Raw genomic sequence first — 15,309 nt, 5'->3', positions numbered from 1 at the left:
TTGGTCGGGCATCGACCAATAAAATGTCTTCATTCGCACCAAAGCCCCGCCCACAGCTCTGCTCTCTCACATCTGCATATACAAGTGCACAAGTGAGTTTTGCAACAAGAATATCGCAAAAAGAGTAGCAAAAGTCAGAGCGCTAAGATTTGAACTTGTACTTCCAGATCTGAGAGGTTGTAAGTGCCGACTTGACGTTGTGCAGCGAAACTGAAGTAAAGTGCAAAAGTAAATATGTCGTAAACATTTGTGTATGTCATTTTCTTTGTGTGAATGTCATTCTACACATTTGTGACTATTAATCTACAACTTCCAATTCAAAACACGGGTGTTTTGATCATTGTCTGTGTGTGCAAATTGAAAGATTCAGCTTTTCACATCAGAGCTGTGAGTGTAAATTTTAACTTACAAATACAAATATTAATATGACAAGTTCTCACATTCAGATCTTCAACCTCTCGAGTTTAGCTACTGATTTACCTCCATATTCAAAGCTTCAAACGTCATCAATCAGGTGGTATTGTCATTTCGATAAAGGCATAGGCAGTGTGCTTTGAATGCTGCATCGGAGCCTCGGGATCAATCGTCTCATCACTACTAGTTGCTCAGTGGTGCTTTATATTTTTCACAGTTGCTGAACTTGTGTACCTTTTTAAAAAAAATATATTATTAGAGCAGCTTCCAGATAAAGTAGGTGTGTCCCACACGTCTCTAAAACCAGGAAACTAGGGAATATAAAAGTTCTGTGTCTCTGTTTATATTTGTGTTTACAAAGTGTAAAATGGCAGAATCCAGTATTTCAGTGGTTTAGGAGGGGTTCAGCTGCTCAATCTGTCTGAATCTACTGACGGATCCAGTGACCCTCACCTGTGGACACAGTTACTGTGTGAGCTGTATTACAGGCTGCTGGGATCAGGACGATCAGAAGGGAGTCTACAGCTGCCCTCAGTGCAGACAGACCTACACTCCAAGACCTGTTTTAGGTAAAAACACCATGCTGGCTGAAGTGGTTGAGAAATTCAAGAAGACAAAATTAAAAGGTTCTCGTCCTGATCAGTGTTACACTGAACCTGGAGATGTGGAGTGTGACATCTGTACTGGGAGAAAATATAAAGCCATCAAGTCCTGTCTGGTGTGTCTGGAATCTTACTGTCTGACCCATTTTGAACGTCATGAAGAATTTCGCTCTGGCAAGCGACACAAAGTGACATATGCCATTGGAGAATTAAAAGAGATAATCTGCTCTCAACACGATAAACTACTGGAAATTTTCTGTCGTACTGACCAGCACTGTATATGTTATATGTGTATGGTGGATGAACACAAAAACCACAACACTGTATCAGCTGCAGCAGAGAGGACTGAAAAACAGGTATGAACTGTATCATATTATACACTATTGAAAAAATGAAAATAACAAACATGGTACGAAGCTAACCTGTACAGTAATCTTTCAAATAATTTGGGTGAATTGATGGGTTTTCATGTTATCATGGCGTGGTCACAAGTTCAGTTTTAATGTTGATAGGACAGAAAAAAGCAGGAGTGAAATGTGTCCTCTTCTGTTTAATGATAAACTTTTATAGTGAGCCTCTGTTCATAAAGATAGTCCATATTTTTGGTTATGATAAAATAGCATCATAACATGTTAATAATTCTCCTGTCTTGTGTAGCCAAACTTTTGACAACAGGGAAAATCAGTTTCCGTCTAACCCTACAGAGGACTGATTTTTCACATGATGTTTCTTTTGTCTTACAGAAACACTTGGAAGAGATCCAGAGAAAATTCCAGAAGAGAATCCAGGAGCGACAGAAGGAGCTTGAGGAGCTGAGAGAGACTGTAGAGTTTTACAAGGTGGGTTTTGAGCAGAAGGTCAAGGTCAAGGTATCTTTATTTCATACCCGCAGGTAAATTTGTTTAAAAAAATGAAGAATTCGCTCATCCACAATAAAACATAAAAACATAAAACAGACATAAAACAGGCTGCACCATGACACATACACATCGTCTATCCAAGTTAACTATCAAATACTAAAACATCTATCTTACTCATATTATTTAAAAATTCAATTGCCACTGGAACAAAAGTATTTCTGTACCGTCTAGTCTTCCATCTCAAAGCCACAAACCGACGACCAGGGGGAAGTAACTGAAAGTCATTCCTTAAGGGATGCGACCGATCATTCAAGACAACACTTGCTTTCCGATACAGCTGATCTGTATAAATATTTCCCAAATACCGTTGATTTACTCCAATTATCCTACTCACCCATTTAACAATTTGGTTTAAGGAGTTCTTATTCTTCACTGACAGGCTTCCATACCACACCACAATGGAAAACGACATAATAGATTCGATAAAAGCATAATAAAACAAAGTCAACATGTGTCTATCAATGTTAAATTTAGCAAGTTTCCTAAGGCAACTCAAACGTTGATGACCCTTTTTGCAGACCATTTCAACTTCATTTCAACAATTCAACTCAAATGACAGTTTTGAGTCTATGACTGTGCCAAGATATTTATAACTCTCTACACGACCCACAACCTGTCCTTTGATAATCGTAGTAACGTGATCAACAGCGTGTGTTCTAAAATCAATGATCATGTCTTTCGTTTTAGTAATATTTAACTTTAGATAAAAATCATCGCACCAGGTTACAAAATCATCCACAACTGTATGTCTTCCCCCTGTAGCAGGCTCACTATCACTGTGTCATCAGCAAACTTAATAAACATCCTGTTTTCATGTAAGCTTTGACACATATTAGTGTACAAAATATTTAGTAATGGTGAAAGAACACAGCCTTGAGGAGATCCTGTGGATAAACATAATACATCTGAGAAGCTACCATTCACTTTTACCCTCTGCATTCTGTTAGTTAAAAAGTCCAGTATCCATCCCACTAAGTTGTGGTTCATCTTGTTATACTCTAGCAATATTCTGGCTAGAATATGAGGTTATATAGTGTTAAAAGCAGAAGAGAAGTCAATGAACAACAGTCTTGCATGGGTATTTTTCCCCTCCAGATGCTTAGTCGGTAAGTTTAACAACATAAGTGAAGCATCCTCGACACTGAAGAACAACTTCTGGCTGCTTAAGAAGATCTGTTTGAGACTCAGTTAGACTCTCCTCCAGTCAGTCAGTGAGGAGCCAGTGGTGGAGCTCCTTCAGTCCCACTGAAGCCCACTGTGGGGAACAGGCTGTGTGAGGCAGCAGTAAGAGCTGCGTGAATGGACTGATTCTGATGCTTCTCTCTCTGTGTGTCCTAACAGCGCTCTGCACAGACAGCAGTGGAGGACACTGAGAGGATCTTTACTGAGCTGATCCGCTCCATTGAGAGAAGCCGCTCTGAGGTGACACAGCTCAGAGATCAGGAAAAGACTGCAGTGAGTCGAGCTGAAGAACAACTGAAGAGACTGGAGCAGGAGATTGAAGACCTGAGGAGGAGAGACACTGAGGTGGACAAGCTTTCACACACAGACCTTCACATCCATTTCCTCCAGGTAACAGACAAACAGGTCAATAGGAAGGGAAGAGCATGCTGTACAGATTGTGTTTCTATCAAATGTTTCTGTGTGTTTAGCTGGTGTTTCTCGTGTCTGTGTACCGTTTCCAGTCTCTCTCTGTTCCACCTGGATCTACAGACTCATCCAAAATCACTGTCAGTTCAAGTCTCTCTTTTGATGATGTTGGAAAATCTGTGTCTGATCTAAGAGAGAAACTAGAGCATTTCTGCAGAGAAGAGATAAAAAAGATATCTGATAGAGGTAAAATACCTGCTACCCACAAGAGCATTCCCACTCCAGAATATGAGAGCAAGAAGGAGTTCCTAAAATGTAAGTATAAACACGAGTACATACAAGCTACTGTACATTTAAACAATATGAAGAACAAAGGTGTACACAATGAATCAAATAAATTGATCCAAAATCCAAATATCCAATATCCAAAACTGGATTTTTGCCAGTGACTGATTGTTGTATGTTGAAATAGACTTTTTTCCTTTAATTCCTACAACTTAATTAGAAAACATGAAATATAAGTTTCAGTTAACATGCTGTTTTATTGATTAAAATTCAGATGATTCCGTTTATTAATTTGATATTTTTGTTTCCCGTCAGATTTCCAGCGCTTCACACTGGACCAAGACACAGCATTAAAAAACCTTTTTCTGTCTGAAGGGAACAGAGTGCTTACTTTTGGCCATGAACGTATGGAGCTTTTCTTGTGCCAATAAAAATGAACGTAGCTTTTCAAGAAACTAATGAAAATATAAATTGAAACTAAAAAAATTATCTCTAAAACTAAAAAAAGAATAAATCGCAGGCAATTTTTTTGACTTCGTTTTTAATACACTGCATGTTTTGCTAACTATTTCACATATTTCAATCACTGATCTGAACTTACAAATGCGCTTCCAGAGTTTTCATTTACGCTTCTGAAGTTTTCGTTTACGCTCCCTGAGTTCCCTTTCGAGAGTACTCTCGTACTGCGTAAGCTAGCTTACGCTATGGGAAAAGGTCCCCTTTTCTCGAGAATATGAAGCCAAAAATTATCCTTAATTTTTAAATAATGTAAAACGCAGTGCTGCAGCACAGCAGACCCAAGCGAAGCGGCTCGCGCGCTTATTGGCTGTGCTGCGGCAACTGCAGCAACCTATGGTGAGGCGGCGGAGAGTAACGAACCAATGGGGGCGCTTCGCGCCCATTGGACGTCAGAGCGCGCCAAAATAGGCGTGGCTGGAACTATATAAGCCACCGCTTCACCATAGGGATCAGATTTCATCTCCTTCAGCGATCTCACCTGCACTTCGCTGTCTTCTCCGGAGAAGCCTCTACACGCCGTCGAAAAGCCTCTCAGCGGGATAGCACTGCAACGCAGATCTGAGGACGCCGGCTCGTGCTTCATCTCGACGCCGCCTTCAGCTCTCGCTTCCTGCTGCGCCATCCGGCGTGACTATATCCTTTTCAAAGCTAGTGTGTTTGCCGCTGCATCACACTTTTTTCCTCCAGAATTCGAGGCGTTGTTTCAAATGCCTCGGGCCTGCGCTTCCTGCCGAGGCCCTCTGCCCAGCGAGGACCGCCACATCATCTGTGTCTCCTGCCTGGGCCGCGAGAATGCTGAGAGCGCACTCTTCGAGGGCGGCTGCCCTGAGTGCGACGACATGGCTATATCGACCCTGCGGGCTCGATTAGCTCAAACCAGCCACGATGCTCCACCCGCTCCGCCTCTTCTCTCTCAAGTGCCGCGTAAGAAACGCCGCGATCAGAGAATGCCTGAGCATACTGCTACACGCGAGCTCACGCCGGAACACTCCCCGCGTGCCTCGCCCGCTCTCTCTCCTTCGCCTGTCCTCTTCGTGGACGAGCAGCGCCAGTCCCTGCTCACCAGCGCCCCCTTCTCCTTCGGAGCGCCTGAGGCGGAAGAGGACAGACACGACAGCCTTTCTCTCGCCGCGTCCAGTAGTGAGGAATGGTCGGGCTCCATTGCGGACCCCCCCCCCCTACAGCACCCAGCTGCACCGGACAACGCGCCAATATCGACGCGGAGCTTACTCGTGTGCTTACAAGGGCTGTCAGCGACCTTCAGCTCGACTGGTCTCCTCCAGACGAGCCCGCTAAAAGCAGGCTGGATGAATGGTTCCTGCAGGGGCGCCCTTCGGCCCCTCCGCAAAGAAACGCCCCCTTCTTCCCGGAAGTTCACAATGAACTCACGAAGTCGTGGAAAGCCCCATTCTCCGCACGCTTGAAGACTTCTGTCTCGTCAGCGCTCTCCTCTGTCGACGGCGCCCGAGACCACGGTTACGAGAGCCTCCCCCCTCTCGAGGAGGCTATTGCTGCACACCTCTGCCCGCCCTCAGCCGCTGGATGGCGGTCGAAGCCTGTGCATCCATCCAAGCCGTGCCGCACCACCTCAGCTCTCGCTGGCCGAGCTTACACCTCCGCTGGTCAAGCTGCTTCGGCTCTACACACCATGGCTGTGCTGCAGGTTTTTCAGGCCAGACTTCTCCGTAACCTGGACGAGTCTGCCCCAGATACCTATGACTTTAAAGATCTCCGCAGCGCTACTGATCTAGCCCTGCGTGCGACAAAGACCACAGCACAAGCGATCGGCCGAAGCATGGCAAGCCTCGCTGTTTTAGAGCGACACCTCTGGCTCACGCTCACGGAGATGAAAGACGCCGACAAATCCGCCTTTCTCAACTCTCCTATCTCGCCGTCCGGCCTCTTTGGCCAGTCGGTTAAGGGTTTCGCTGAACGCTTCACTGAGGCTCAGAAAACGTCACAGGCAATGAGACACTTCCTGCCGAAACGCTCTAGCTCTGCTGCGGGACGCCGTAGAAATGCGCCGCCCCCTCAGACCTCGAAGCCATCGCAGCCAGACTTACAGTCTCGCCCAGCGACCAAAACCCAGCACCGCTCTCGCTCTACGAGCCGCAAACCGCCAGAGAGATGGGGACCTCGGCCCAGGATTGTGCTGAACCCCGAGCCTCTGAAGCCCTCCTGACCTTCGGGCTGAAAAGACCGTGGTTAAGTCCCGCTGCGGCCGGACCACCACACAAGAAACCTCACATGCTTCCTCCAATCCCCTCGCTAAAGGCGGTTGGAGATGTCTATACTGCAGTAAACGAGCCTGTTACAATGCACGCACGCCTGCACACAAACGCCGTTTTCGCGGCGACCTCAATAAAGCACAAAAAGAGCTTTTTCTATGTAGGCAGTGTGCCCACTACACAGTACGCACCCCTACATGTATACACACTCCCCCAAGTGTCACAAAGACTCACTCGGGTCTCCTTTCATGCCCACCTTCCCGCTCGCGCCGGAGGTGCTCTAAATGTAGCGCGCGTGCCCACTTCTCAGTGCGCAACCCTACAAATAAGCGCTGTCACCACAGTGTCACAAGCACAGCATACTCGAGCTACTGGTCCCCTCATAACAGGCGGCCAGTGCCCGAAGCACATTCAACCCATAGCCGCACGAGCCGCTGCATGGCAGGCCATCCCCGGCATATCAAATTGGGTTTTGAATATAATAAAACGAGGTTACTCGCTCCAGTTCGCTCGCAGACCGCCGCGCTTTCGCGCCGTGGTCGAAACGAAAGTGAAAAGCGAAATGACACACGTCCTTCGCGCCGAACTGATAAACCTTCTTGCAAAAGGGGCGATAGAAACTGTCCCCCCTGCGCAGCGCGAGTCAGGCTTTTACAGCCGCTACTTCCTCGTACCAAAAAAGGATGGCGGTCTCAGACCCATCCTAGATCTCAGACGTTTGAACAAAGCGCTTATGACGCGATCGTTCAAAATGTTAACTACCAAACAAATACTCGCGCAAATTCGCCCAAGGGATTGGTTTTTCTCAGTGGATCTGAAAGACGCTTACTTTCACATTCAAATAGCACCCCATCACAGGCCATTCTTGAGATTCGCCTTCGAGGGGCAGACTTATCAGTACATGGTTCTTCCATTCGGCCTCTCCGTAGCGCCCCGTACGTTTACACGGTGCATGGATGCCGCTCTCGCACCCCTGAGAATGCGGGGAGTGCGAGTATTGAACTACCTCGACGACTGGCTAGTTTTAGCCCATTCCGAGGAACTACTGACGACACACAGATCCTGGATCCTCAGCCATTTAGAATGCCTGGGTCTCACGATCAACACTGTCAAGAGCGCTCTGTCTCCCAGCCAGAGGATTTCCTTTTTGGGGATAGACATAGACTCTGTGACATGTACAGCGCGTCTGACGTCACAGCGCGCTCTCACTATTCAGCATTTAGCCGTGTCGTTCGAAGCCGGGTCTCTTTACCCGCTCAAACGATTTCAGGAAATGCTAGGTCTGATGGCATCAGCCTCTGCGGTTCTCAAACTGGGCCTGCTGCGCATGCGCCCACTACAGCGCTGGCTGAGAGACCGTGTTCCAGCACGCGCCTGGATTTCCGGCCGCGCGCGCATCAGGGTGACCCACGGCTGCATCACAGCTCTGGCCCCTTGGAAAATAGCCAACTGGTATCAGTTAGGCGTAAGCACGGGCGCTGTCTCGAAATGGAAAGTAGTCTCGACAGATGCATCCAACCTCGGTTGGGGCGCCCTGTACGAGGGCAGGTCTGCCTCCGGCCTCTGGTCGAGCCCGGAGCGACTGTTACACATAAACTGTCTGGAGATGATAGCGGTCGAACTATCCCTGAAAGCTTTCCTCCCATTTTTAAAGGGCCACCACGTTCTGGTCAGATCAGACAGCATGTCAGTGGTGGCCTACATAAATCGCCAGGGTGGTGTCAGGTCAGAAACCTTGCACACCCTGACCGAGCGTCTTCTGACATGGGCACATTACAATCTGCGCTCGCTAAAGGCAGCGCATGTACCTGGCATCCTGAACCGGGGCCCGGACATGCTTTCCAGGGCGAATGTTCCCCCTGGGGAGTGGTCTCTTCACCCACAGACGGTTCAGTTGATGTGGAGCATCTTCGGCAGGGCAGAGGTCGACCTCTTCGCCTCAGAAGACAACATTGCCCAATATATTTTTCAAAGAGCAGGGACGCGCTGGCCCTCGATTGGCCCAGACGCCCGCTTTATGCCTTCCCACCGGTCGCGATGCTACCGCAGGTCATCGATCGGGTCAGGAAGAGCAGATGTGCTATGCTGCTAGTAGCCCCACTCTGGACGACCCAACCTTGGTTCTCCGAGCTGATGCAGCTGTCCAGTACAGCCCCAGGGCCAATACCGCTGCGGAAAGATCTCCTCACGCAGCTGAAGGGCGCGCTCTGGCATCCCCACCCCGAACTTTGGGCCCTTCATGTATGGCCCCTCAACGGGTACCCGGGAACCTCCCTGAGGGAGTGTTAAAGACCATTACGGAAGCCAGAGCGCCCTCAACCAGGCGCCTATACGCGCAGAAATGGTCAGTGTTCTCCACCTGGTGCCCTGGGCCGCGATGAACCCTCCCCGACCCCCTTCAATCCCTTCCTGGGACCTGTCTACGGTCCTAGAGGCCTTAAAGGGCCCCCCTTTTGAACCGCTTCAGTCTGTCGATATGAAGCTTCTTTCGTTCAAAACCGCTTTTCTACTGGCTCTGGCCTCAGTCAAGCGAGTGGGGGATTTACATGCGCTATCTGTAAGCGCTGACTGTCTCGAGTTTGGGCCTAATGACTCCAGAGTCATTCTCAGACCAAGACACGGCTATGTCCCCAAGGTGCTCTCAACACCGTTCAGAGCGCAGGTCATCTCGCTGTCAGCCCTTTCCTCGCAAAGCGACGAAAGCAACGCGAGCTTCATCTGCCCCGTCAGGGCTCTTAAAACCTATATTGCGCGCTCCGCCTTATTCAGGAGGTCGGACCAGCTCTTCATATGCTTTGGTGGGCGCACCCGAGGTCTCGCCACCACGAAGCAAAGCCTATCGCGATGGATAGTAGACACTATCTCGCTGGCTTACAAATCTAAGGGCCTTCACTGCCCGTTCGGCATCAGAGCCCATTCCACCAGAGGTATGGCCTCGTCATGGGCGTGGTCCTGCGGGATACCACTGGATGATATCTGTGCGGCGGCAGGCTGGGCCTCTCCGTCCACATTTATTAGATTCTATAATCTGCAAGTCCCTGCCCTGCAGGCCAGGGTACTTTCTATATAGACGTGCTAAGCCTTATCACGTCCCCCTTTTTTCGTTCCCTATATAAAGCTCACTAAGGTTGGCTGTTGGGACTGGGATTTCTCCTGCTATAAAGCCCCGAGCTCTCGCCTCGGGCTGTGACAGGTCGAAGTTCCCGAGCACGCACGGCGTTTTACATTGTGTTCCCATAGCGTAAGCTAGCTTACGCAGTATGAGAGTACTCTCGAAAGGGAACGTACTCGGTTACTAACGTAACCTCGGTTCCCTGAGATGAGGGAACGAGTACTGCGTAACCTGCCGTGCTATGTGCTCGGACCGGGTGATCGCTTCAGTCGATTTAAAACCTGATCCCTATGGTGAAGCGGTGGCTTATATAGTTCCAGCCACGCCTATTTTGGCGCGCTCTGACGTCCAATGGGCGCGAAGCGCCCCCATTGGTTCGTTACTCTCCGCCGCCTCACCATAGGTTGCTGCAGTTGCCGCAGCACAGCCAATAAGCGCGCGAGCCGCTTCGCTTGGGTCTGCTGTGCTGCAGCACTGCGTTTTACATTATTTAAAAATTAAGGATAATTTTTGGCTTCATATTCTCGAGAAAAGGGGACCTTTTCCCATAGCGTAAGCTAGCTTACGCAGTACTCGTTCCCTCATCTCAGGGAACCGAGGTTACGTTAGTAACCGAGTACGTTTTCGTTCGCCGTTCTGACACATTTCTCTCGTGGGGGCGGGGCTAGTAGCAGTGTGTTCTCATTGGTTACTGAGCTTTTGATTGATGGGTTCGTGACCTGGAAGTGAAGACGTCAGTGGTGTGTTTATGTGTGGATGTGAGCGTCTGTAATCGCAGCTTTCTATTTCATTTTAGTGATATTAAGTTTATATCTGTATTTATTTGCTGCTACACTATATTGTTGAGATGATTTCTTATAGAAGGAATAGCACAGACGAATGATATTTATCATTAGTCATTGTCGCTATATCGATCAGGAGGATACTGGATAACGTTAACCTACTTGTGGTAAGTCTGATTTTTTTTTTTATACTATACTAATACTATTTATATTACAGTACTGGCTTTTTTCAGGTAGAGAGGCATTTTAGAGCTCAGTGAGAGCCCATAACATTATACAGCTGTCAGCTGAGCTGTGTTGTCTTGATTTAACTGTTAGCCCAATCATTACATGACTTGTTTATCTATATTCGGTTACAGTCTTCGATTAGATCATATTCCCTTCGATTAGATCATATTTAATCCCCCAGCCACCCCAAACAACATTGAGCTAGAGTACTGTACAGTAGCCTATCTGTAGTGTATCAGTCAATTACTAATGCCAAAGGACCATAGTGCTGTCTGCCTGATTCAACTTTGGCAATGTAAAGCCTTTTTTACCATGCCAATAAAGCTATTTAAACCTGAATTTCTCAATTGCTGATTAATTTGCGATGCAAAGTTTTTGAAAGAGGAGAGACACGACTTGACCACAGACCACCTCTCTGTTCGTAATATGTAAACACTCAATTATTTTGAAGTATCGCCCTGGTTGCAATATTTATTCGGATTACCTTTGTGTGATAAAGATGACTGATAAAGCTATTATATGTATCTAGTATGAGTAACAAATAGCTTTTTCTGTGTCCATATTTGACTAATAATAATGAAAAAAGTGCACTTCAAATGAACATTTCTGAGACAAATGTTAAATCTTTAATAGTCTTTAATAATAAATATATGTCCAAATTTAAAACTTTATACATGCAAGTAATTAAGACATTACAGCAACTAGGGAATGCACAGCCATATGTTTATATATAGGGCTATTCAGCCATCTACTGGTTACACAACAGTATTACAGATGATAAATGCTGCTTGACTCCGAGGTAAATATTTAGTACTGTAAAATCCCTTAAATATAAATATAATAAATATTTTAAGTCTGCAACTTGTTACTGTATGGGGATTTCAAAGCAGTTTGTATTGTTAGATTATAATACATTTCCTCTCTCTTTTTCCAGGGAGTGGAGCAACTTTGCCGAATGAGCCTGATGCTGACACAGAGGATGGAGTGATAGTACCAGAGATCCACTGTCCCTATAAGACAGTAATCTTACTTTGTTCAGACACACCACCTTTGAATGACTGGGATCTTGATCTTCAGACACCTGATTTATTTTAATATAACCTCTAGATTAAAACAAACATAGTTCACAAGTACACACGAGGTTTTACTTTATTCTTATTAAACTATGCTGATCTTGGATTAGCATACCAATAGCATATGAATGTTGAGGGGATAGTTCACCCAAAAATACAATTCTCTCTTATTTTACTTACCCTCATGCTGTCCCAGATGCATTTTACTTTCTTTCTACAGATAAACACGAATTAAGATTGTAAGGAAAGTAATCCATCTCTGCGAGTCCTAGAGATGCTTTAAAAACCACACACAGTGAGCGTGACAGTAATCCATGCAACCTCAGTGGATGAATCAATTCCTTCTGAAGTCAAACAATATATACTAATAATGTGACTGTTTTAACTATTAAAAATCAATTCCAACCCACTGTCTTGCATACATGGGTTACAATCCACTTGTATTATGGACTCACAGCGATGGATTATTTCCTTAAATATCTTTGTCTATGTTTATGTCAAGAAGAAAGTCATATATATCTGGGTTGGCATAAATGTGAGTAAATGATGAGAGAATCCTATTTTTTTGGGTGGACTATCCTTGTACTGCTTGTGTCCAGTCACTGCTTTGTTACTTGTACTGCAACAGGAACTGCTCAAAGAATCATTGCATCATTTAAAATGTATATGAATTTTTAAAATGTATTCTGTATTTGTAATTGTGCATTTTGTATAGTAATGTATATCATGAGAATACTGTGCATTACATGTATATTATGCAGTTAATGTTTTGTGGATTCTGGTCTTTCCTGTAACAACATAATTGCATCCAAGACCTTCACTTGTGTTACTTGTGTATATGCTTTAGTGACAGTAAAGAATGTACATTTATTTGAATTCATATTTTCAATTACATTTATTTAACTGGTTGTATAAGTCACGATTGAAACGGTTGATGATTGTTAAAATCTATTTACAATTTTAAATGTTAGAAGATAGTGTTAATTAAATAAAATAACTAAATACAATTATCAATTTTTAAAAAATGGCAACAAGAACATTCTTTCCCTTTGAGGCCTGTATCTGACAGCAGACCACGATTGTAATTTTCATATCGTTAAAATTACTCTTATTTAAGTGATCATTAATTTTGATGGTGTAAACGTATATCATGCTAACCATGAGTAGTGTGATGGCCATGGTTGCCAACCTTGATTACCTGGTTGAGGTTTGACTTTCTTGACGGCTGAATATATCCCACACGTTTGCTAGTAGTATTCTCTTTAAATTGTAACAGCTGAACCTAATCACAGCCTAACATGCACAATAATCATCAGGAATAAACAAATATTCCCCCGAAAACATTGGACACTACAATATTTTAAGTATTATATACAGACAGTACTTTAATGTGCAATTACACCTGAATAGACTGAATAGATCTCTTGTGCTCCTAAAAATCTTCTGCCAACTAAGTAGTAGCAGCATGTAAATACAGATAAAATTAAAAAATGAAATAGAAAGCTGCGATTACAGACGCTCACATCCACACATAAACACACCACTGACGTCTTCACTTCCAGGTCACGAACCCATCAATCAAAAGCTCAGTAACCAATGAGAACACACTGCTACTAGCCCCGCCCCCACGAGAGAAATGTGTCAGAACGGCGAACGAAAACTCAGGGAGCGTAAACGAAAACTTCAGAAGCGTAAATGAAAACTCTGGAAGCGCATTTGTAAGTTCAGATCAGTGATTGAAATATGTGAAATAGTTAGCAAAACATGCAGTGTATTAAAAACGAAGTCAAAAAAATTGCCTGCGATTTATTCTTTTTCAGTTTTAGAGATAATTTATTTAGTTTCAATTTATATTTTCATTAGTTTCTTGAAAAGCTACGTTCATTTTTATTGGCACAAGAATTGCTCCATATGAACGGCCATATCATGATAATCCAGAAAGATTTGATGTATATGCTCAGGTATTGTGCAGAGAGAGTGTGAGTGGATGCTCTTACTGGGAGGTCGGATGGACTGGACATAGATGGTTGAGTATAGCAGTGACATATAAGTGTATTGGCAGGAAGGGAGACAGTAATCCAATTAAACTGGGAAGTAATAATCATTCCTGGTCTTTGATGTGCTTTCTTGGCCAATGTAGTTTCTGGCACAATGGAGGATTTATTGAACTCCCTGCAGTCCCCTGGCCCACTAGAATAGGAGTGTATGTGGATCAGAGTGCAGGAACTATATCCTTCTACAATGTCACTGACAAAATGAACCTCCTTCACAGAGTCCACACCACATTCACTCAGCCTCTCTATCCTGCGTTCTGGATAGATCCAGGAATAGGTGTGAGACTATTTGATTTATAGATGGTATAAAGATTCTACCAACAATAATCCTATATCACAGAGTTTAAATTTCAGATTAATATAATGGTTGTAGTGAAAGACTGAGGTAGAAACTATGAATAATGTAGAATAATATTCCTAATGTGATTTTTTAAGGCCGATCATGTTGTGTTTTTTTACATTATTTTGCTATGTTTGGGTCTAGAGTGAATCATTGAAAACCTGATGGGCAAATAATATAAAACTAATAAAGTGAATCATCTGAGTTTTAATCAATAAAGCAGCATGTTAACTGAAACTTATATTGCATGTTTTCTTAAGTTGAAAGCTACATTATATGCTGATTTTAATAGCACATTAACTCCTTTACCTGTCTGAAGAGAAAAGAGTGTTAACTTGCACTCAGATCACCCAGCCATATCCTGATCATCCAGAAAGATTTGATCCTTACCTTCAGGTGTTGTGTATAGAGGGAGTTGGATGGAGTGGTTGCATATAGCAGAGTCATATAAGAATATTGACAGGAAGGGAGACTATACTGCAAGTAGATTTTGGAGCAAATAAACATGTCTGGTTTTTGTTGTGCTTTGCCGTCAATTGTTGGTTCTGGTATAATAATGTTCTGACTGAACTCCCTGCTTCCACTAGCCCTCTAGAATAGGAGTGTATGTAGATCACAGTGCAGGAAATACATACACACACATATATATATATATATATATATACAGTACAGACCAAAAGTTTGGACACACCTTCTCATTCAAAGAGTTTTCTTTATTTTCATGACTATGAAAATTGTAGAGTCACACTGAAGGCATCAAGGGCTATTTGACCAAGAAGGAGAGTGATGGGGTGCTGTGCCAGATGACCTGGCCTCCACAGTCACCGGACCTGAACCCAATCGAGATATATATATATATATATATATATATATATATATATATATATATATACAGTGTATGTATGTATGTATGTATTTAAAGTGTATGGTTTCAAGATGTCAAATTACAATTTGTATAAAGCTGTGGAGATCATTATTTATAATATCTGTACGATTCTTTAATGTTTAGCAGTGGATAATTGAGCCATTGACATTGCCATTGATATCTCTAACACTCTCATTAGACCAAGTCCGTTTTTAAATTTATATTCTCCATTAATTGATTAGCAACAACAATATTCTGAGTTCAGCAGTGTTGTGGATAGTGAAAGCCTGTTTGGTG

General features: G+C 44.2%; 1 pseudogene; it reads left to right on the top strand.

Annotated features, from left to right (window-relative positions):
* Positions 1–631: 631 nt before the first annotated feature.
* On the top strand, positions 632–14,552 carry LOC132096208 (E3 ubiquitin/ISG15 ligase TRIM25-like; annotated as a pseudogene).
* The last annotated feature ends 757 nt before the right edge of the window (positions 14,553–15,309 follow it).

The sequence above is a fragment of the Carassius carassius genome, chromosome 20 (genome assembly GCF_963082965.1).
Source record: "Carassius carassius chromosome 20, fCarCar2.1, whole genome shotgun sequence".
In the NCBI taxonomy this organism is placed as follows: domain Eukaryota; kingdom Metazoa; phylum Chordata; class Actinopteri; order Cypriniformes; family Cyprinidae; genus Carassius; species Carassius carassius.
This window is presented reverse-complemented; position numbering and strand designations above follow the sequence as displayed.